Source organism: Oncorhynchus gorbuscha, linkage group LG07 (genome assembly GCF_021184085.1).
Source record: "Oncorhynchus gorbuscha isolate QuinsamMale2020 ecotype Even-year linkage group LG07, OgorEven_v1.0, whole genome shotgun sequence".
In the NCBI taxonomy this organism is placed as follows: domain Eukaryota; kingdom Metazoa; phylum Chordata; class Actinopteri; order Salmoniformes; family Salmonidae; genus Oncorhynchus; species Oncorhynchus gorbuscha.
In genome coordinates this window covers 41,792,476-41,815,830 of record NC_060179.1, presented here as the reverse complement: position 1 = coordinate 41,815,830, position 23,355 = coordinate 41,792,476, and the positions used below count along the sequence as shown (strand labels likewise).

The 23,355-nt window shown below is 43.4% G+C and overlaps 1 pseudogene; it reads right to left on the bottom strand.

Annotated features, from left to right (window-relative positions):
* Nucleotides 1–21,306: 21,306 nt before the first annotated feature.
* LOC124039210 lies at nucleotides 21,307–22,666 on the bottom strand (annotated as a pseudogene).
* Between the last annotated feature and the right edge of the window lie 689 nt (nucleotides 22,667–23,355).

Genomic DNA, 23,355 nt, shown 5'->3' with positions numbered 1-23,355 from the left:
AACTATTTTCTTTAAAAAGTACCTAGTGCACTTCTCCCCCTCTTCTAATTCCCTTTCCTTACTTCTTAAAATAACCCCCTTACTTATCTGTTCTGCTAAAAGTGCCATTTCCTTTTTTACTTCTTGGATTTCTTGGTTAAAATCAAAGCCCTGTTGGCGTAAGTTAAAATACCTTTCCAGTCGCTTTTGCAGTCCCACCATGCGTCTATCTTTTGCTTTGCTTTTTTCCTTTCCTATCTCTCTAAAGAAGGTCCTCGTCCTTCCCTTCACCATTTCCCACCACTGTGCTCGTGTGTCAAAAAAGTCCTGTAGCGTCTGCCACTGGCTGAACTGCTCTCTGTACTGGCTAACTACTCTATCATCTTCTAGCAGGGAGCAGTTCAATTTCCAGGGCCCTCTTCCCACAGTCACACCCGAGGTTAGTGAAAGGGTGCACGTCAGCATTGCGTGATCTGAGAAGAAAGCAGGGGTTATTCTAGCATCAGTTGGGGGACAGTCCCGGGTAAACAGATAGTCAATGCGAGAGGCTCTGGTGCCGTCACCACTGGTCCAGGTGAAGCCCTCCTCTCTTGGATGCAGGGTTTTAAAACAGTCCGTCAGTTTAAAATCCCTGCACAGCCCTTGCAATAAAACACTTGATCTGTCTACCTTAAAATCCTCTCCTGCCCCTCTCCTGTCTGCTCTACTTAAAACACAATTAAAATCCCCACCCGCCACTAGAGGATCCCTCCCTAGCATGTGGGACTGCAGGTCCTCTAAAAGTGCGCACCGGTCATGTTTGTCATTAAAACCATATACGTTTAGCACGTTAAAATCCCTCCCCATAAAAGTACAATTGGCTAAAAGAGCACGCCCACCTACCACCACCGTGCTCCCCTTCACCACCACCTGTGGGGTCTTGATTAAAATGGCAACACCGTCATTCTTGTTAAAATTTGAGCCACTCCAAAGGGAGGGCCCGTGCTGCCACTTATCCTCCCATTTGCTGTAAGAGGATAAAAAGGGTAGACCACACTCCTGTAGTAAAAACACATCTGAATTAAACCTTTCTAAAAAGGATAAAACCGACTGTGCTCTCATTTCTGTTTTTATGCTCCTTACATTTATTGTGGTGATTTTAAAAGCCATAAAAGGGGTGAGTAAAAACCGTGCCGAAAGAAAAGCATTTAACAGTTAAAAGGGGGTTATTTCTCTGGTGATTTCTCTCTCTCCCTCCGGGGTAAAGGGGGGTGGAAGGGAGAGGAGGTTAAAACCGGGTTTAAAAAGGAGACTTGATTGGGGGAGTTGGAGGGGAAGGTTCTAAATTCTTCCTCCCCCTTGGAGCTCTCCCATTCCACCTTTCCTTTTTTCTCCTCGCCCTGTTCGGGGTCGGAGAGCTCCTCAGCATTTCTTTTACGTGGGGGGAGGTGTTCCTCCAGAATCTCCCCCCCTTCTCCCATGTCTCCCGACTCTGTCTCCCTGGTGCTTTCCGACACCGTCCCTATAATGTCTGACCCACTTGGGGAGCTTTCGCTAAAGATCTCTCCAGAGCCGTCTTTCTCGGCCCTTTCTCCTTCAGGGTTCACATTAGTCTGGGGCAGGGGGGTTGGGGTGGGGAGGGTTTTGTCCTCTCCTCCCACTACTTCCACCACTGCTCCTTCCGCGCCCTCCACTACAGCAACCGGCTCCACCACTGTCTCCTCCACCACCACTACCGGCTCCACCACTACCTCCTCCTCCACCGGCTCCTCCACTACCACCTCGGCAACTGCCGCTTCGGCCCTCCGGCGCTCAGAAGCCCGGTCCGCGGCCGCCCACTCCCTCCGAACTTGGCCCTGTTGGCCCAGGAGGAGGGGCAGTCGCGGATGAGGTGGGACCGCTCGCCACAGAGGTTGCACGACCTTCCGTTCGTGCATTCCTCGTAGCGGTGGCCCACCTCCCGGCACTTCATGCAGACCACCTTCTGACAGGCGTCTGCCAGGTGGCCATGTTCACCACACTTACGGCACAGCTTGGGCTGGTCCTGGTAGTGAACATGGCCCCTGTTCTCTCCGAGGACTATGGTGGATGGGATGGCTTTCAACCCACCATAGCCCCCAGGGTCCTCCCTTTGCTGGACAGTGACCCTCCAGGCCCCTGTCCAGATCCCATCGAGGTCTTTAACCTGGATCAGGGGCCCCTTTACGTTGCAGTACCTGTCCAGCCATACTGCAACGTCCTCCGGCTGTACGGTTTCGTTGTACATACGGACAATAACGGTTTTGATGCTATTGTCCGTCAGCTTGGTCACCTCGAACATTGCTGTGAGGGACCCCTGGGTGTTCAGGGAGTTCTGGAGTTTCCCCCAGAACTCCCTCAGGAAGCTGGTGTTGGCAAAACTGACATCGAAGCCCTTCCTATAGGGGAGGGCTAGGATGCAGTTTACCTGCGCGGGGTGGAAACAGAGTTCTTTCTGGAGGAATTTTCTGGAGAAATCCAATCGGGATAACTCCATTATTTTCCCTCCCTTCTCCTTTAAAAGGAGGCGCACTGCATGGTGCCTCCTCATGCCAGCCTGTGCTGCTGACATGATGGAGGCCCACTCCCTTTACATACAACCCAACACCAGTGAAAAAGGGGGGAGGGGAAGGGCAAAAAGGGGGAGGGGGTTGGGAAGGGGAGGGGCAAGTGAAGGGAGTGAGGGAAGGGTGAATGGAGTGGGGGAGGGGAGGTGGGGTTGGGGGAAGGGAGGTGGGGTTGGGGGAAGGGGAAGAAAAAAGGGGGGAAAGTGTAGGACAAACCAAGGGAGCTGGCTGGCTCAGCTAGGCTATGCTAAACAGGGCCTACCAGCACCCCGGAACACACAACAAACTATCTAGCACAGCACCAAGCTAAACTTGTTGACAATGGGAAGGGACACAAGGGGGGGGGTTGTTTTTTAAATGTTTTTCTAGATTATTTTTTCACACAAGGGCAGGACACAAGGAGGAGACAAGGGTAAATGACACTAAACACAGGCCTGGAGGCTAGCAGGCCACACCAGCCGGACAGACTAAGCTTACCAGCTGGCAGGCCCACAAGCCAAGAGGCCTCACAACAAAAAAAGCACAGAGATATGGGGATGACAAACGGAGACACACTAACCAGCGACACCTGCCAAAAGCTTGGGGGCAATTAAGCTAGCAAGCCTCACCAGTAGGCCAGGCTAAGCTAGCCAACTAGCAGGCCGGCCAGCAAAAAAAGTCCCCCAGTTGGCAACAAAAAACAACAGAGGCTAGCCAAACAAAACAGACAAACACACAGACAGACAAACAAACAAACAAGCAAACAAAAAACCTGCCTCGCCTAAAGGGCCAAGAGGCTAGCCGACTAGCTAAAGCTAGCAGGCAACAAGCCAAAAGGCAACTCCGGCTAGCAGGCCACACGAAACTCAAAACAATAGGAAGAGCAAAAGGGGGGAGGGTAGGATACAAGGGGGAGGAGAGATGCAAAACAGGACGACAAGGGAAAAGACTACAATAAAATAAAATAAGAAAAGACCAGAGGGCCTTTTAAACTCACCCTACAGGTGCTGGTGCACCTGTAGCCCTCCACCAAAACCACCACCTAACCCAGGACAAAAGGAAACAATGGTGAAACAATACAACAAAATGACAATAATTTTAAACAGAAATAAAAACACAATTTTCCCGGGCGCCCTCCGGCCTACGATCGCTTCTCCGATCAAGTGCAGCACTGTCAAAGTAACTACACTTGATCTGAGCCAAAAGGCCGAGAAGCGATAATAATCTGTGCTATTTCCACCCGGAACGGTTAGCTTCAGTCAAAGAAAAAACACAATAGTGGAATGAGAGACAGGGAGGACACTAGGAGTGTGTAGCTGCTTCTGATCCTGCATATCGTGGCTTCTCTCTGTCTAGGTAATTAGAATACAAACACACCCATTTCTCACCCACCTGGCAGCATCGAATTGGCTACTTTGAACCATGTTACGCGACGCTGATCGAGCTCTCCTGTCTCCATTTGGAACAATACAGCTGATTAATAAATGTATGCAAAGAGGCACTGCGGGTAAATGATGGTAGGTTTTCTGTGACAGCACTTTAACCTTATTCTACTCAACCTGCCATGGTTACAACCGTCTTGTCTCATCACCCCTCCATAGTGCTGCTTCGTTACTCTGCTTTTCTGCAACCCCTGTTTTTCTTACGCCAAACAGCCATGGTGAACTGACAGACACCAACTATTAAGGTGGTCATTTGGATCCTGGAGGCTATTCTAGCAAGTATCAAGAAGTTAACCCTGGCCTAGCCACTTGTCCCCCCTGGTTAGCCTGCTTATAGGGTAGAGAATGGATGCAGTTGCTGGAGGACTTTGGAGGGTTGGCCTGCAAGTTGGCTTATGGATCCAGATAGAAAAGAGCCTCTCAAGGAGAGGGAAGGTTTTGGAGATACCTAGGAATCATGCAGAAGCAGGAAACGTGTGCCATTTTCTTTAAGGCCTACTGAACACCTGTAAAGATATTTTATCCTGGTTCTAAAATGTTTAGGATGCCAACCTGATTTCTGCTTTGATAATCAACAAAAAGTGACCTCTGTGCTGCCCATGAAATCCCCAACCCCCTAACCCATGAATAATGTATCCAGTTCATGCCTGCTGTCCCTGCCTTGATGGTTGGTGTCCCTGCAGAGAACAGGAGGTTGGTGGCACCTTAATAATTGGGGAGAACAGGCATGTGGTAAAGGCTGGAGCAGAATGGGTGGAATGGTATCAAATACATCAAACACATGGTTTGAAATTAAATGCCACAGTGGAACCAAAGGCCAATGAAGTGAGCCAAGCATTCAACTTGTAAAAGAGCGTGCAACAGCTGCAACCAGCATGGGGCTCACTGTTCATCTGCCTCAGAAAATGTTAGCATGAAGCAATAAGGATGTTCAAAATATTGCAAAACGTTGGTTTGTTGCTTTGCGTCTGTCTTTATGTTTCTGCTGGCATTCATGCCATAACTCAGTGGTTCCGAAACTTTTTACAGTCCCGTACCCTTTCAAACATTCAACCTCCAGCTGCGTACCTCCTCTAACACCAGGGTCAGCGCACTCTCAAATGTTGTTTTTTTGCCATCATTGTAAGCCTGCCACACAGTAACTATACGATACATTTATTAAACATAAGAATGAGGGTGAGTTTTTGTTACAACCCGGCTCGTGGGAAGTGACAAAGAGCTCTTATAGGACCAGGGCACAAATTATAATATAATAATAATCAATAATGTTGCTCTTTATTTTGCCATCTTACATATAAAAACATATTTGTTCATCAAAAATCGTGAATACCTTACCACGGGTTAATGAGAAAGGTGTGCTTGAAAGGATGCACATAACTCTGCAATGTTGGGTTGTATTGGAGAGAGTCTCAGTCTTAAATCATTTTCCACACACAGTCTGTGCCTGTATTTAGTTTTCATGCTAGTGAAGGACGAGAATCCACTCTCACATAGGTATGTGGTTGCAAAGGGTATCAGTGTCTTAACAGCGCGATTTACCAAGGCAGAAAACTGAGCACAGCCCAATCCAGAAATCTGGCAGTGGCTTCTGACTAAATTAAATTTTCACAGAACTGCTTGTTGTAATTTCGATGAGGCTCTCTTGCTCAGATATCGGTAAGTGGACTGGAGGCAGGGCATGAAAGGGACAACGTATCCAGTTGTTTGTGTCGTCCGTTTTGAGAAAGTACCTGCATAATTGCACACTCAAGTGCTTCGCTATATCACATTTGACATTGTCCGTAAGCTTGAGTTCATTTGCACAAACAAAATCATACAATGATGGAAAGACCTGTGTGTTGTCCTTGTTAATGCAGACAGAGAAGAGCTCCAACTTCTTAATCATAGCCTCAGTTTTGTCCTGCATATTGAATATAGTTGCGGAGAGTCCCTGTATACCTAGATTCAGATCATTCAGGCGAGAAAAAACATTTGAAAATGTGAAGATTTTTTTTTTTTTAAATCAAATATTTGTATTTTTTTAATAAAAAAAAATGTCAATCACATTTTTATTTGGCGTACCCACGATGGCGCGTGTGGGAATACCTGCTATAGCTTATGGCAGGGTTCCCCAACTGGCGGCCCACAGGACGAATTTGGTCCACGGGTGGTTTTATTTGGCCCCCAAGTTTTCAACAACAAAAAAATACAAAGAAAATAAATATATATATATTTAAAATATTGATATAAATATTGATATATTGTTGGACATAAAAACAGGAAAGGAAAACCAGGAAATCAGCTCCAAGTAATTTTCATTTAACAAATCTTTTCCCAATATTTGTCTATGGAGACTGTGCTCGATTTTATACACCTGTCAGCAACGGGTGTGGCTGAAATAGCCGAATCTACTAATTTGAAGGGGTGTCCACATACACTATATATACAGAAGTATGTACATGTAGGTTGGGGTAAATTGACTATGCATAGAAAAAAACAGAGAGTAGCAGTAGCGTATGTTAAGAGTGTGAAGGAATGTGTGTCGGAGTGTCAGTATAGTAAGTGTGAGTCTGTAGTTAGATTCCAGTGAGTGTACATCGAGCCTGTGCAAGAGAGTAAGAATAAAATATGAGAATATAAGAATATAATAATAAAAATATAAGAATAAAAACAAATAAGATAAGGGGCTCAATGCCATTTGATTAACTGTTCAGCAGTCTTATGGCTTGAGGGTAGAAGCTGTTAAGGAGCATTTTGGTCCCAGACTTGGTGCTCCGGTACCGCTTGCCATGCGATAGCGGAGAGAAAAGTCTATGACTTGGGTAGCTGGAGTCCTTGACGATTTTTAGGGACTTGCTCTGACACCGCCTGGTATAGAGGTCCTGGATGGCACGGAGCTCGCCCCCAGGGAGTTGCCATACCCAACGGTGATACAGCCAGTCAAGATGCTGTCAAAGGTGCACGATGTGAATGGGGGCGTGCTCGGCTCTCTTTCTCCTATAGTCCACAATCAGCTCCTTTGACTTGCTCACGTTGAGGGAAAGGTTGTTGTCTTAGTCCTGCATTGACGCTTTTGCCTGTTTTATGGTTCGTAGGAGGGCGTTGCTGGATTTCTTATAAGTATCCGGATTACTGTCTCACTCCTTTAAAGCCTTTAGCTCAGTGCGGATTTGGCCTGTAATCCATGGCTTCTGGTATGTATGTACAGTCACTGTAGGGACGAGGTCGCCTGTGACTGATATGGATAAACTCCTCAATGCCATCGGATGAATCGCGGAACATATTCCAGTCTGTGCTAGAGAAAGAGTCCTGTAGTTTAGCATCCACTTCATCGGACCACTTCCGTATTGAGCATGTCACTGGTACTTCCTGTTTGAGTTTTTGCTTTTAAGCTGGAATCAAGAGTTTATGGTCAGATTTGCCAAATGGAGGTTGAAGGAGAGCTTTGTATGTGTCTCTGTGTGTCGAGTAAAGGTGATCTAGAGTTGTTTAGCCTCTAGTTGCACAGATGACATTTGCTTATGGCCCTATACTTCTCATTCAGTGCAGACTTAGTTCCAGCGTCGGTTTGGGACGGTAAAAAGGCAGCTACAAAGATTATAGATGAAAATTATCTTGGGAAATAGTAAGATCTACAGACACATGTATTCTAACTCAGGCGAGCAGAACCTTGAGACTTCCTTAGTATAGAAAAAACAGCTAGATGTATATTATCCACGTCCTTGTTCAGCCAGGACATAGTAAGATGGCACCGGAGCAGAAGGCAAACGTTTTACGTGCCCCCAACCGATTGTTTTTTTTGTTAGTTTATCTGTGTTGTTTGTAACTTATCTGTTTGTAACTTATTTTCTTCTTTCATGACTCTGACGAGACCAAGGCGGAGGATATACGGCTCCCCCGGGAACAGGCACCGACCCCAGTGATCTGCATGAAGAGGAGGCGGAGAAAGAGAGGCTGGAGAGCGGGCTGCCTTCTGAGAAGTCGGAGGTGATCGAATAAACCCCCACTTCACCTCAATTCTGCTAGCAAACATGCAATATTTGGACAATTAACTGGACGAGTTACTGGGGAGAATAAACTACCAACGGGACATTAAAAACTGTAACATCTTATGCTTCACGGAGTCGTGGCTGAACGATGACAATATCAACATACAGCTGGCTGGTTATATGATGTACCGGCAGGATAGAACAGTGGCGTCTGGTAAGACAAGGGGCGGTGGTCTATGTATTTTTGTAAATAACAGCTGCAGACCACACTACCTGCCGAGAAAGTTTTCATCTATATTCTTTGCAGCTGTTTACATACCACCACAGTCAGAGGCTGGCACTAAGATAGCATTGAATGAGCTGTATTCCGCCATAAGCAAACAAGAAAACGCTCACCTAGAGGCAGCGCTCCTAGTAACAGCTGACTTTAATGCAGGGAAACTTAAATCAGTTTTACCAAATTTCTATCAGCATGTTTAAATGTGCAACCAGAAGGAAAAGAACTCTGGACCACCTGTACTCCTTTCAAAGAGATGCATACAAAGCTCTCCCTCGCCCTTTATTTGGCAAATCTGAACATAATTCCATCATCCTGATTCCTGATTACAAGCTAAAATGAAAGCAGGAAGCACCAGTGACTAGATCTATAAAAAAGTGGTCAGATGAAGCAGATGCTAAGCTACAGGATTGTTTTGCTAGCGCAGACTGGAATATGTTCTCTGATTCCTCCAATGGCACTGAGGAGTACACCACATCTGTCATTGGCTTCATCAATAAGTGCATCGATGACGTCGTCCCCACAGTGACCGTACGTACATACCCCAACCAGAAGCCATGGATTACAGTCAACATCCACACTGAGCTAAAGGCTAGAGCTGCCGCATTCAAGGAGCGGGACCCTAACCTGGAAGCTTATAAGAAATCCCGCTATGCCCTGCGACGAACCATCAAACAGGCAAAGCGTCAATACAGGACTAAGATCGAGTCGTACTACACCAGCTCTGATGCTCGTTTCATGTGGCAGGGCCTGCAAACCATTACAGACTACAATTGGAAGCTCAGCCGAGAGCTGACCAGTGACAGGAGCCTACCTGACGAGCTAAACTACTTCTATGCTCACTTCGAGGTAAATAACAATGAAACATGCATGAGAGCACCAGCTGTACCGGAAGACTGTGTGATCACGCTCTCCTCAGCCGATGTGAGTAAGACCTTTAGACATGTCAACATTCACAAGGCCGCAGGACCAGACGGATTAACAGGATGTGTACTGCGAGCATGCGCTGAACAACTAGCAAGTGTCTTCACTGACATTTTCAACATCTCCTTGTCCAAGTCTGTAATACCAACATGTTTAAGGAGACCACCATAGTGCCTGTGCCCAGGAATACTAAGGTAACCTGCCTAAATCACTACCGACCCGTAGCCATCTGTAGCCATGAACGTCTGTAGCCAGTCTCTACTGCACTCCACACTGCCCTTTCCCACCTGGACAAAAGGAACACTTATGTGAGAATGCTATTCATTGACTACAGCTCAGCGTTCAACACCATAGTGCCCTCAAAGCTCATCAGTAAGCTAAGGACCCTGGGACTAAACACCTCCCTCTGCAACTGGATCCTGTACTTCCTGACAGGCCGCCCCCAGGTGGTAAGGGTAGGTAACAACACATTCGCCACGCTGATCCTTAATACAGGGGCCCCTCAGGGGTGCGTGCTCAGCCCCTCCTGTACTCCCTGTTCACTCATGACTGCAGGGCAGAAACGACTCCAACGCCATCATTAAATTTGCCGATGACACAACAGATAAGGGAAGAGATCACCGACAACAACGAGACAGCCTATCGGGAGGAGGTCAGAGACCAGGCCGTGTGGTGCCAGGACAACAACCTATCCCTCAACGTGATCAAGACAAGGAGATGATTGTGGACTACAAGAAAAGGAGGATCGAGCACGCCCCCATTCTCATTGACGGGGCAGTGGAGCAGGTTGAGAGATTCAAGTTCCTTGATGTCCACATCACCAACAAAATAACATGGTCCAAACACACCATGACAGTCGTGAAGCGGGCATGCCAAAACAGAAAAGATTTGGCATGGGTTCTCAGATCCTCAAAAGGTTCTAGAGCTGGACCGTTGAGAGCATCCTGTCTGCTTGCATCACTGCCTGGTATGGTAACTGCTCGTCTTCCAACCTACAGAGGGTACTGCGAACGGCCCACTACATCACTGGGGCCAAGCTTCATGCCATCCAGGACCTATATACCAGGAGGTGTCAGAGGAAGGCCATAACAAATGTCAAAGCCATCCTAGTCATAGACTATTCTCTCTGCTACCACATGGCAAGCGGTACCGGAGCGCTAAGTTTATGTCCAAGAGGCTTCTAAATAGCTTCTACAGACTACGGTTTGCAACTGCACATGGGGAGAAATATTGTACTTTTTGGAGAAATGTCCTCTGGTCTGATGAAGCAAAAATAGAACTGTTTGGCCATAATGACCATTGTTTGTTTGCTTTTTGTTTGCTTCAATTTATCCACATAATTTTCCTTCCTCATCTATTTTGTGAAGTGCACCCCTACAACATGATGCTGCTGGCCCCGTGCTTCATGGTTGGGATGGTGTTCTTCGGCTTGCAAGCCTCCCCCTTTTTCCTCCAAACATAACAATGGTCATTATGGCCAAACAGTTCTATTTTTGCTTCATCAGACCAGAGGACATTTCTCCAAAAAGTACAATATTTCTCCCCATGTGCAGTTGCAAACCGTAGTCTGTTTTTTTATGGTGGTTTTGGAGCAGTGGCTTCTTCCTTGCTTAGCGGCCTTTCAGGTTATGTTGATATAGGACTCGTTTTACTGTGGATATAGATACTTTTGTACCTGTTTCATCCAGCATCTTCACAAGGTCCTTTGCTGTTGTTCTGGGATTGATTTGCACTTTTTGCATCAAAGTAAGTTCATCTCTAGAAGACAGAACGCGTCTCCTTCCTGAGCGGTATGACGGATGCATGGACCCACGGTGTTTATACTTGCTTACGATTGTTTGTACAGATGAACGTGGTACCTTCAGGCATTTGTGAATTGCTCCCAAGGATGAACCAGACTTGTGGAGGTCTACAATTTATTTTCTGAGGTCCTGGCTGATTTCTTTTGATATTCCCATGATGTAAAGCAAAGAGGCAATGAGTTTGAAGGTAGGCCTTGAAATACATCCACAGGTACACCTCCAATTGACTCAAAATATGCAATTAGCCTATCAGAAGCTTCTAAAGCCATGACATCCTTTTCTGGAATTTCCCAAGCTGTTTAAAGGCACAGTCAACTTAGTGTATGTCAACTTCTGACCCACTGGAATTGTGATAGAGTGAATTATAAGTGAAATAATCTGTCTGTAAATAATTGTTTGGAAAATTACTTGTGTCATGCACAAAGTAGACGTCCTAACCGACTTGACAAAACTATAGTTTACTACCTCAACTAACCAGTGCATTGATTCTGTACCGGCCCCCCGTATATATTGTTATTTTGTTACTGCTGCTCTTTAATTACTTGTTACTTTTATCTCTTATTCTTTTCTGTATTTTTTAAAACTGCACTGTTGGTTAGGGGTTCGTAAGTAAGCATTTCACTGTACGGTCTACACCTGTTGTATTTGGCACATGTGACTAATAACATTTGATTTGATTTGACTCCGAGAAGCATAGTATATTACGCAAAAAAAATATATAATAATGAAGGGGGAAAATGTTAATAGTCTGGATAGCCATTTGATTAACTGTTCAGAAGTCTTATGGCTTTGGGGTAGAAGCTGTTTAGGAGCATTTTGTTCCCCGACTTGGCACTCCAGTATCGCTTGCTGTGTTGAGAACAGTCTATGACTTGGGTGGCCTGGTATAGAGGTCCTGGAAGACATGGGTCCGGTTATGTCTAGCGAAAACCAAACACTGCATTCCACAGTAAGAACCTGATAACAACGATTAAGCATGGTGGTGGTAGTGTGATGGTTTGGGGATGCTTTGCTGCCTCAGGAACTGGACGACTTGCCATTATTGAAAGATCCCTCCCTGAATGCTGCTCATGTATCAGAGAATTCTAAAGGAGAATGTCAGGCCATCTGCCCATGAGCTGAAACTGAAGCTGAAGCACAGCTGGGTCATGCAGCAAGATAATTATCCAAAACACACAAGCAAGTCTCCATCAGAATGGCGGAAAACCAACAAATGTAAAGTTCTGGAATGGCCTAGTCGAAGTCCAGACCTAAACCTGATTGAGATGTTGTTGCAGCAGGACCTGAAAGGAGCAGTTTATGCTCGAAAACCAACAAATTACACTGAGTTAAAGCAGTTCTGCATGGAAGAGTGGGACAAAATTGCTCCACAGAGATATGAGAGACTGATCAACAACTACAGGAAGTGTTTGGTTGCAGTCATCGCAGCTAAAGGTGGCACAACCCGTTATAGAATGTAAGGTGGCAATTACTTTTTCACACAGGGCCATTGTGTGTTCTATAACAATGATTATTATTCACTCATGTTCCCTTTATATAATATTAGGTTTTGGTTGGAGGTCTGATAACGTTCAGTGTCAAAAATATGCAAAAATAGAGAAAATCAGAAAGGGGGCAAATAGATCTTTATTTGGTGTATTAAAAGCAATTATTGGTGCCATGATTGTCTTCGTAACATTTTTGTACTTACATGAAGATTGACCATGAATATTGGGGGATTTTTGTGGGATCCGGTTTTCTGCTAAGAATGCCTGCATTACACCGGTCTGCCTTGAATGTCCGTGGCTTCAATGAGGTGGGGCAGTCGTTCTCCCCTGGTTAAATCCCTGGCCCTGCTTGCTCTATATTTTCCAGTTAGAGTTGTAGTGCCACAGTGACAGGCTGGTAAAAAAAAAAAACATCCTCCATCTCCCTGGTCTAACATCTGTCTCCATGGTACTGACTCCTCCATTGCTGGCTATGACACCTCCAGATGGAGAGCCCGGTGGGAGCTCTGAGGTATTACCGAGCAAGAGGACAGGAATCACACCTCTGGGTCTCTCACTTGTATTCCCTTGCTTGTTGTTGGTGGATCTGTCTCTATATCTACTGCAATCCCTCCAAAGGCCCCATTGTGACTGTCAGGGTAAAGAAAAGATATGTGTCAAATATTATCTTTTTTAACATTGACGCTCAGTGTAAAGTTGAAACTGAAACAGTTATTAGTTGAAAATCTACAGTTGAAGTCGCAGGTTTACATACACTTAGGTTGGAGTCATTAAAACTTTTTTTTCAACCACTCCACAAATTTCTTGTTAACATACTATAGTTTTGGCAACTCGGTTAGGACATCTACTTTGTGCATGACACAAGTAATTTTTCCAACAATTGTTTACAGACAGATTATTTCACTTATAATTCACTCTATCACAATTCCAGTGGGTCAGATATTTACATACACTAAGTTGACTGTGCCTTTAAACAGCTTGGAAAATTCCAGAAAATTATTTCATGGCTTTAGAAGCTTCTGAAGCTTCTGATTGACATAATTTGAGTAAATTTGAGGTGTACCTGTGGCCTACTTTCAAACTCAGTGCCTCTTTGCTTCACATCATGGGAAAATCAAAAGACAGGAGACCTTCACAAGTCTGGTTCATCCTTGGAAGCAATTTACAAACACCTGAAGGTACCACGTTCATCTGTACAAACAATAGTACACAAGTAGAAACACCATGGGACCACGCAGCCGTCATACCGCTCAGGAAGGAGACGCGTTCTGTCTCCTAGAGATGAACGTACTTTGGTGCGAAAAGTGCAAATCAATCCCAGAACAACAGCAAAAGGACCCTGTGAAGATGCTGTAGGAAACAGATACAAAAGTATCTATATTCACAGTAAAACGAGTCCTATATCGACATAACCTATAAGACCGCTCAGCAAGGAAGAAGTCACTGCTCCAAAACCGCCCAAAAAAAGCCAGACTATGGTTTGCAACTGCACATGGGGACAAATATTGTACGTTTTGGAGAAATGTCTCCTGGTCTGGTGAAACAAAAATAGAACTGTTTGGCCATAATGACCATTGTTATGTTTGGAGGAGAAAGGGGGAGGCATGCAAGCCAAAGGACACCATCCCAACCGTGAAGCACGGGGTGGCAGCATCATGTTGTGGGGGTGCTTTGCTGCAGGAGGGACTGGTGCACTTCACAAAATAGATGGCATCATGAGGGAGGACAATTATGTGGATATATTGAAGCAACATCTCAAGACATCAGTCAGGAAGTTAAAGCTTGGTCGCAAATGGGTCTTCCAAATGGACAATGACCGCATATTTCCAAAGTTGTTGCAAAATGGCTTAAGGACAACAAAGTCAAGGTATTGGAGTGGACATCACAAAACCCTGACCTCAATCCTATAGAAAATTTGTTGGCAGAACTGAGAAAGCATGTGCGAGTAAGGAGACCTAAATCAGTTACACCAGCTCTGTCAGGAGGAATGGGCCAAAATTCACCCAACTTAATGTGGGAAGCTTGTGGAAGGCTACCCAAAACGTTTGACCCAAGTTAAACAACTCAAAGGCAATGATACCAAATACTAATTGAGTGTATGTTAACTTCTGACCCACTGGGAATGTGATGAAAGAAATAAAAGCTGAAATAAATCATTCTCTCTACTATTATTCTGACATTTCACATTCCTAAAATCAAGTGGTGATCTTAACTGACCTAAAACAGGGAATTTTTCTAGGATTGAATGGCAGGAATTGTGAAAAACTGCATTTAAATGTATTTGGTTAAGGTGTATGTAAGCTTCCGACTTCAACTGTACATCCAAATCTCCAAATTAAACGCCAACCTTTTGCGTAACTGCAGCAACAAAATTACGTCATGGCTTGACATTTTAATTATGCCATGTGGTGCCGTATCTTAGCTGTTAATGAAACTCTGAAAAGGTTCAACTAAAATGTAAATTTAGGCATTAATTCTGAATGGGACCACCGCTGTAGACATCTGGCTGCCGATTCTACAAGTAAAATCGGTGCACACTCGGTTCACAAATTAAGTTCAGAAGTGTTAAATACTCTCAGCCAGCAAACGCTATTGGTGTTTCTGAGCCCTTAAGTTTAGGCATGAATTCAAAGTGGTTAAGTTAAGGGTTAAGGTTTGATAAAGGCTTGAGGAGCGGCTGGTCAAAAACATGTATTTTAATTTCAAAGTGGACTTAATAGTGTAAATATTGTAAATAGGAGAATCCAAATATAGTTCAGGTGCATCCTGTTTCCATTGATCAACCTTGAGATGTTTTTACAACTTGATTTGAGTCCACCTGTGGTAAATTCAATTGATTGGACATGATTTGAAAAGGCATACACCCGTCTACATAAGGTCCCAAAGTTGACAGTGCATTTCCGAGCAAATTCCAAGCCATTAGGTCAAAGGAATTGTCCGTAGACCTCCGAGACAGGATTGTGTCGAGGCACCGATCTGGGGAAATGTACAAACCCATTTCTGCAGCATTGAAAGTCCCCAAGAACACAGTGGCCTCCATCATTCCTAAATGGAAGAAGTTTGGAAAGACCAAGACTCTTCCTTGAGCTGGCCACCCGGCCAAACTGAGCAATCGGTGGAGAAGGGCCATGGTCAGGGAGGTGACCAAGAACCCAATGGTCACTCTGACAGTGCTCTAAAGCTCCTTTGTGGAGATAGGAGAACCTTCCAGAAGGACAACCATCTCTGCAGCACTCCACCAATCAGGCCTTTATGACAGAGTGGCCAGATGGAAGCCACTCCTCAGTAAAAGGCACATGACAGCCCGCTTGGAGTAGGCCAAAAGAAACCTATAGGACTCTCAGACCATGAGAAACAAGATTCTCTGGTCTGATTTAAGGACCTCAGACTGGTGCAAATGTTCACCTTCCAAAAGGACAATGACCCTAAGCACACAGCCAAGACAACGCAGGAGTGGCTTTGGGACAAGTCTCTGAATGTCCTTGTGTGGCCCAGCCTGAGCCCGGACTTGAACCCGGTCGAACATCCCTGGAGAGACATGAAAATAGCTGTACAGCCCATCCACTCCCCATCCAACCTGACAGAGCTTGAGAGGATCTGCAGAGAAGAATGGGAGAAACTCCCCAAAAACAGGTGCGCCGAGCTTGTAGCGTCATACCCAAGAAGACTCAAGGCTGTAATCGCTGACAAAAGGTGCTTCAACAAAGTACTGAGTAAAGGGTCTGAATACTTATGTAAATGTGATATTTCTGGGGGTGGTTTTCAATTTTATTTTCAAGTTTATCTTCACAAGTGATCTGCAGCTGTCACGGTTTTTGAGAGTCATGATGGCTCACAATGATGACGTGAAAAATGAACAATTGAAATAACTATTGAACTCATAAGTAATTAACTTTACACTCACCATTACATTCACCATTGATCAGTTCTTGTTTTAATCTGCGAGAGAATGAGTTACATAATGCTTGCCGAAGGTTACATTGTGACATGTCACACTTTAACGTACGGTGTCAGAGGGGTCCAATTTTTCTCCAATACTATTGGTCCATTATCATGTCAATCAACGCTGAATAGAAACTTAGTTCACACCCGGAGTTTGATGCCAACACAGTCACTACAGTCCCATTAGGCTCCCCAATGGTGGAACAAACTCCCTCACGACGCCAGGACAGCGGAGTCAATCACCACCTTCCGGAGACACCTGAAACCCCACCTCTTTAAGGAATACCTAGGATAGGATAAAGTAATCCTTCTCCCCCCCCTTAAAATATTTAGATGCACTATTGTAAAGTGGTTGTTCCACTGGATGTCATAAGGTGAATGCACCAATTTGTAAGTCGCTCTGGATAAGAGCGTCTGCTAAATGACTTAAATGTAAATGTAAATGTAAATTAGTTTTCAATGCAGCCTCATTTGAATACCGCAGTTGCCCAAAATGTGTATGGAACGGTGTTAGTCAATGTTACCTAACGAGCTACCTAGCTAGCTCCGGATATGGCTTGGAAACACGATAACATTTCAAAAGAAGGCAAATAATTAGTAGGAAAATGTTTTGTCATGATTATTATGTCGCCAGATTGACTTAAGATGCAGTATAACTTTAGCCAGATATCTAAGATTGAGGGGACCACCGCATTTTTGCTAGCTAAAATTAGCATTGCTAGCTTTTTTTTTTACAAACTTTGCTAGTAACAGTAATGGCAACATTGCCATCTCTTGAAAGTAAATTTGACGACATCATAATATGTCAAAGTTGTTTCCAACTAATTATTTGCCTACTTTAGCAATGTATTTCCATGCCACTCTAAGTTAGTGTCATTTAGATGAAACAGTCACATTAGCCTCTGAAGTGCAACCCATGTCTAGGGCACAAATAAATATTGGATGGAGCTATGGTGGTACTATCTAACTCATGTCTGACTACAACAGTGTACGAACTAGCAGCAACAAACTCATACCAACCAACAAACTCAAACCAACCAAGGAACATACCAAAATATGTCACAGTTGGTTGCATAGTGAAACTGCGTCACGGCCTCAATCAAATCCAATCTGGAGTCAGTCAGTCTACATCTGTAAAGAATAGAATTAGCTTCCAACTGAGATTATACTATTTGTCTTGTTATGTTTATAATTGAGGGATGATGATAATCACTGTTTTTCTGTTAGACAAAGTTTGTTCCAAACTGATCCCCAGGTTATGAACATATGCCGGGACCTACCAGAAGAAGCAAAAGTGGGTATCATAACATGTCCAGAAATGTGATTGCAATGGTTTTAGCAACCTCCAAAAATGATTTCATTCCAAGATGATAAGGGAGTATAAGCCAATTGGGTATGGTGAAGATGACCACAGATGGTATCCTGTCATGGCTGCCAGCATCTCTTCAGGAGCAAGTCAAAGTAGTTCAAATCAGTGGGTGCAATTCCCCTTTAAAAAAAAGAAAATTGTGCCTCGCACTGGGATTGAACATGCAACCCTCAGAGCCGGAGTCTGCGGCTGGTTCAAGTGCTTAAATTAAGGGTTAAAATCTCTAAAAGTCTAAGCCTTTGTGGGGGTTCTACTAAGCTAACATGTGGAATTGTTTTAACATGGTCATAGCATGGATCATTTAGCTATTTGATTTGGAATTTGATGTCCCCTTTAGGTAATATATGCCATTTAGCAGACGCTTTTATCCAAAGCGACTTACAGTCATGTGTGCATACATTCTATGTATGGGTGGTCCCGGGGATCGAGCCCACTACCCTGGAGTTACAAGCGCCATGCTCTACCAACTGAGCTACAGAAGGACCAGGTATTTAAATATATATATAATATTGAATTCGGCCTTTACTACTACTGTATAGCCCATAGAAATTATTTGAATAGCACATTACTAGAGCAAAGTGAATACCTTGTATTCTTGTTCGAACTTGCAACCTTTCGGTTACTAGTCCAACGCTCTAACCACTAGGCTACCCTGCCGCCCCGATATAGCTTCCTCGTTTTGCCTGGTCAAAGCGTGATCTGCTACCTGCAGAATCGGCACCTCCTGGCATATTCCAGAAGACAATGAGATGAAAATATATCTATTACTAATGCCAATTGTTAGAAGAGAACGTCAAAACTCACGTAGATGTATTTCAAATCCTCAGGGCTTGCCTGCTGACTAGCTGTTTAAACAGTCTGAAGAGGGAAATGGGGGGAGAGAGCTTGAAAAGAGAGAGACAATGAGGGAGGAGAAGATGGCATGGGTTGTGGGAGGCTGGAGGCAATGAGGCAGATATGCCTTTTGATGAAATTATCATCATCTAGCACTGGTTCCATCTTTGTTAACAATTAATGGTAACATTTTGAAATGAACTATGATGATTATCCAGTTCAATTGTCTAACAAGCCATACAATATGTAGAGGAAAAAATATCCCCTGCCATTTTTAGCCTCGAATATTAAAGGAAAAGAAAAAGAAGAGAGGGAGACCTGTAGTTGACTCTTCGAAGCCATTCTGGTGTCCTGACTGATTGACTAGAAGCCTTCGTGAATCCATTTGTGGGTGAACTTTGAATGAACCTCTGGCTTTGGTGGAGAGGGCACTGACAGGCCAGTGCCTCTGGGGCAGGAACTGTGCAAACCTAACAACCAGTGCAAATATTGAGACTGCCTATACCATCCGGAGATGAATGAACAATTATAACAATCAAAGAGAAAGTGGCAAGTGCAAGTGAGAAACTGTGCTAATTGTTTGTGGATCTCAGGGCATATGTTTTACAATGATAAATATGAAAATAAAAGCTTCCAAATGAAACACACACCCCCACCTTTATGTTATTGTTTAATAAACCATTACATTTATTTGTGGCTGCGCTGTCCACTCAGTAGTAGGACTGGGGCTGAATTTCGGCCTTAGCTGAGCACCTTTACATATAGATTTTCCTTTGCACTTCCTAATTTTCGCCATTTGTTTGGCAATGATCTTTTAATAAAAACAGCCTTTATTCCAATGCGTTCGTTTTATCCGTTGATTTATACTTTGGGGATTTTGTCAGTCAGCTGTTCATAGTGCTAATTGCTTTGTTTTTCAGATGCGCACGGATACTGGCGTTCTTCTTGCCATCTGTGGCCAGAAGAAGTAGACCGTTTAGTTACCTTTATTATTTTCTATCGATATTTGTGGTCAAGAATATCACTAGACAACTAGCCTAGAGCTAGACACCAATGCGCATCCAATCCATCCAACAAGTAGGCGATAATGACAGAAGGCGGCCTATAAGGTGACTTTCGATTTGAATAGGTTTAACGTTCGGTTAGAAGCATGTGATTTTGTAATGGCATAGACCTACAATGTTTTGGATGTGTGTGTCCATGAGAACTGTTTTCACAGCGAAACGTGTGATATAGGCATAGTTACACTTACAGTGCATTTTCCCCCGAGATCTCCAAGATCCATAATTTGTACAGGCTTTAAATGTTCTATTTGAATTGTTGAATGCTTAAGAATTACAAATAGCCTAACACTGTCACAAATGTCCTTACCGTAAGGAAAGAAAGGAAGTATATTATGTAACAAGACCTGTGAAGACTCCAAGCATTAACTCGTGAATTATGGACAACTGGTGAACTAGGGTGTAAGACATGTTTTGATTCAACTCGTGTATTATATTGAATGTAGGTTACCTGCTCTGCGTGTGTTCACGTGTGTATAATTGCCTCGGGTTAGAGGGTAGGCTATCGACGGTGGTGTCGTCTTAGTGGAAGGTAAACGCAAGTAAGCCCCGTTTACCCACCTTTTCAGAAAAATGCAGTGAAAGTATAAGGGACCATTACTTAATGTATACATGTACTTAATGTTTATCCACATGTTTTTTACCACTAGCCTACATTACTGGCTACCAGTAGGCCAATTTGAAGTTCGTGGTAATGCACATTTTAGCCTAGACTAGTAAATTGACCGTGTGTGTTAAGGTGACCATCACGTTTTTCCTGGGACAGTTTCAGACCCATTTCAGGTGTCCTGACTTTTCAGGCTACAAAAAGTGTAAATTTGTCAACAAGATAAATCAATTAATTTAGGCCTAATCGATGACAATTGCTGAATGTCATTAGGCACACGTTTTGGTGTTTTGTAACAGATTTATATTTACATTCCTCAAATGGCTCGAATATACATGCAGTTTGGATGCTGGAATTATTTTGGAGTGGAAGAACATGCACAGGTAGCCTACTTTTTGACATGATTTGTTTGACAATCAGATGAAAATATAATGACTGGTTGTGTTCATGCCACATTAAAAGGTCATTCATTTTGACCGTTGAAATTATATTTTTATTAGCCCCATAAACAATTTGGAAATCTGGTAACACTTCTAGTGTGAAACCTGGCGCCCTGCAATTTGTTGTCATGTTTAGAACCACTGGATGTATTCCGAGGTGTGGAGGTCATTAGTAGCCATCCCATGTTTGGTGAAAGACTTCTCGTGTCACATTATGCAAAGAAAAACGATGAGTAAAACTCAACTGCAAAGAGAGACAGAACATTGTATATTAGTTGTAGTTTTATAATATATATATAGAAATCAATAATACGAGATTGACAATCGACCCGATCCCTGATTTCCTGAGTAGCCTGATTTAAAATAGTTTCACAAAACAGCGATATATTTTGCTTTCAAAATACTATTTGCATACAAATAATACCAAGAAGAAGAACTATAGATTTATGTTTTTTTTTGCACCATATCCTTATCGTCATACTTTATAGCCTACTGTATGGGAAAATTCCGTTCACTCACAAATATGGAAATCAGCACAAATACAGACTTACATTTTCAAAACAAATATTTCATTCATTTTATTTATCTCATAATTAGTTAAATTATAAGTCGAATTTGTCTGAAAATACCATGTGTGAATAGTGCAAACATTACACTGAATTGTTTGCAGGAATTAGTGCGCCTTAATCATACCTGTAAAACCTGAGTTATCCTTGAAAATGTGATAAGCAAAGTGCAGCATTTCAAATATTATTTGTAAAATGATTGCTTTTGGTCTTCGAGCTTGGTGACACATCAGGAGAAGATGGGGTGATCTCTACCACATCATTAGCCGGTGCTGCGGTGTCTATAAAAACACGTGCCTGCTTTCTCACGCTTTTTCTGCTTCATCCTGCGGTTTTGGAACCAAATTTTAACTTGAGTTTCGTTGTGCTCTTCAGCGGCAATTTCCACTCGACCGGCCCTGGTTGTTGAAATGGAACTCCTTCTCGAGCTCTGTCAGCTGCTTTGTGGTGAAGTTGGTGTGGATTACATTCTTTTCGCCAGGGACTCCATATTGTTCAACTGTAAAAGTGAATGAATTGGATGAAGGAACTGATTCAATAAATGTAATTTTGAACGAAGAAATGAAAACAGGAATCAACTATGTAGACTTATTATGATTATGTGATGATTGTGAGCAGCCAAGCAAACAGTGCAGTTATAATTATACAGAAACACATTCTATATTTAATCATTTATATTACGCATCACGGTACATTTGTTTATGCACAAACATGGACAGCACACACATTGATTAGGCAGCGTCTCTGTTAAATGTCCTCAAAAAATATATACATTTTGTAATGTTGTCAATAAATTAACTTTTGTCATGACAATGTTATTTCTGACCATGTCCTAGTAGTTAACCAACCTGTTTTACGGGATTCCTCTTAACTTTCATCCAGTCGAAAGTTTTTTTTTATTTGATCGGCAGAATCCTTATCACTACATTGGGAAGGAACTAATCTCGAGTAAATACTCTCCAAATCTTCTTGCTGCCCCAGTTTCCCACTGCTAAAGTGAAGATACTAGCTGCTTGGTACCGACCCTGGCCCACTGTTCCCCTCGTCCAGGGGGGGCATGTTCGTTCCCATGGCTGAAACAGGAATCACAGGCGACAGAATGAAACATCGTTCTTTCTCATGATTGAGAGCGTATTGATGAAGTCCATAGTCCAAGTTGGGCCCTGTTGGCGAGCAATACACAAGAGTTTCCCGTTGTGCCAAACTGGAGATCTATATGATGTGGCTGATGCTGGCGGATAATGTGGCTCGACGTCTTATGCTGAGGCACCGAAGAACCTGCCCATCGGACCCATAACTATCACTTGTTGCGCATGAATTGGAAGACGAGGACATGTAAACATTGTTTCAATTGTTGTATCCGGCCTTGGCATTGAATATGTTCGTCCCCCGGTTATTACTTGTATAATCTAAGTAAGAGCTCATACTGTATTGTTATGGCAAAATTAATGATGACGGATAATTTATCTTCCCTGTGCCCTACAACCTAACCTCTAGGTTAACCTCTAGGTTGTATGTCAAAGCTGTAAAACTGCCTACCAAAGCTCATATCACCTTAGTGACAGGCCATGTGACTCACTTTAGGTCAATGGCAAGGTACCTACAGCAGTTTGTCTAGTCAGGATCGTCCATCAAACGTTTCACATTTACACGACAAATGGTTGAATCAAACTCGCCCATCAATTTGATAAGAACGCGAACACGTAACAGAGCTTCTGCAAATACCTTCTGGTCAGACTGTGGGAGAATGATAAAGTCTTAAAAAATGAAAGATTTATTTTCTCGATATTTTAGAGTTCGAAGCAATCGGTTGATTTGGATGGGCTGCGTGCTCGCAGTAGTCAATTAGCTGTGCTTTTTTACGAGTGTGCTAAGAAAAGGCCTATTTAGTTTAGTTTAGTGAACTGAAATGTTCCATTGTCATTCATGAGGTTAACAAGATGATACAAGATTGGTGTATGATAGCCTACCATGCATCTTCCATGAAATGATGTTCCCAATGTGTATAAGTAAAGCAGCTCGTCAATTATTTTATTAACTCGGCGTGTTTTACTGGCTGAGAGATAAGTTTAGAGAGGACTCTTGAATGCAATGATCAATCTTACGCTCTTCCT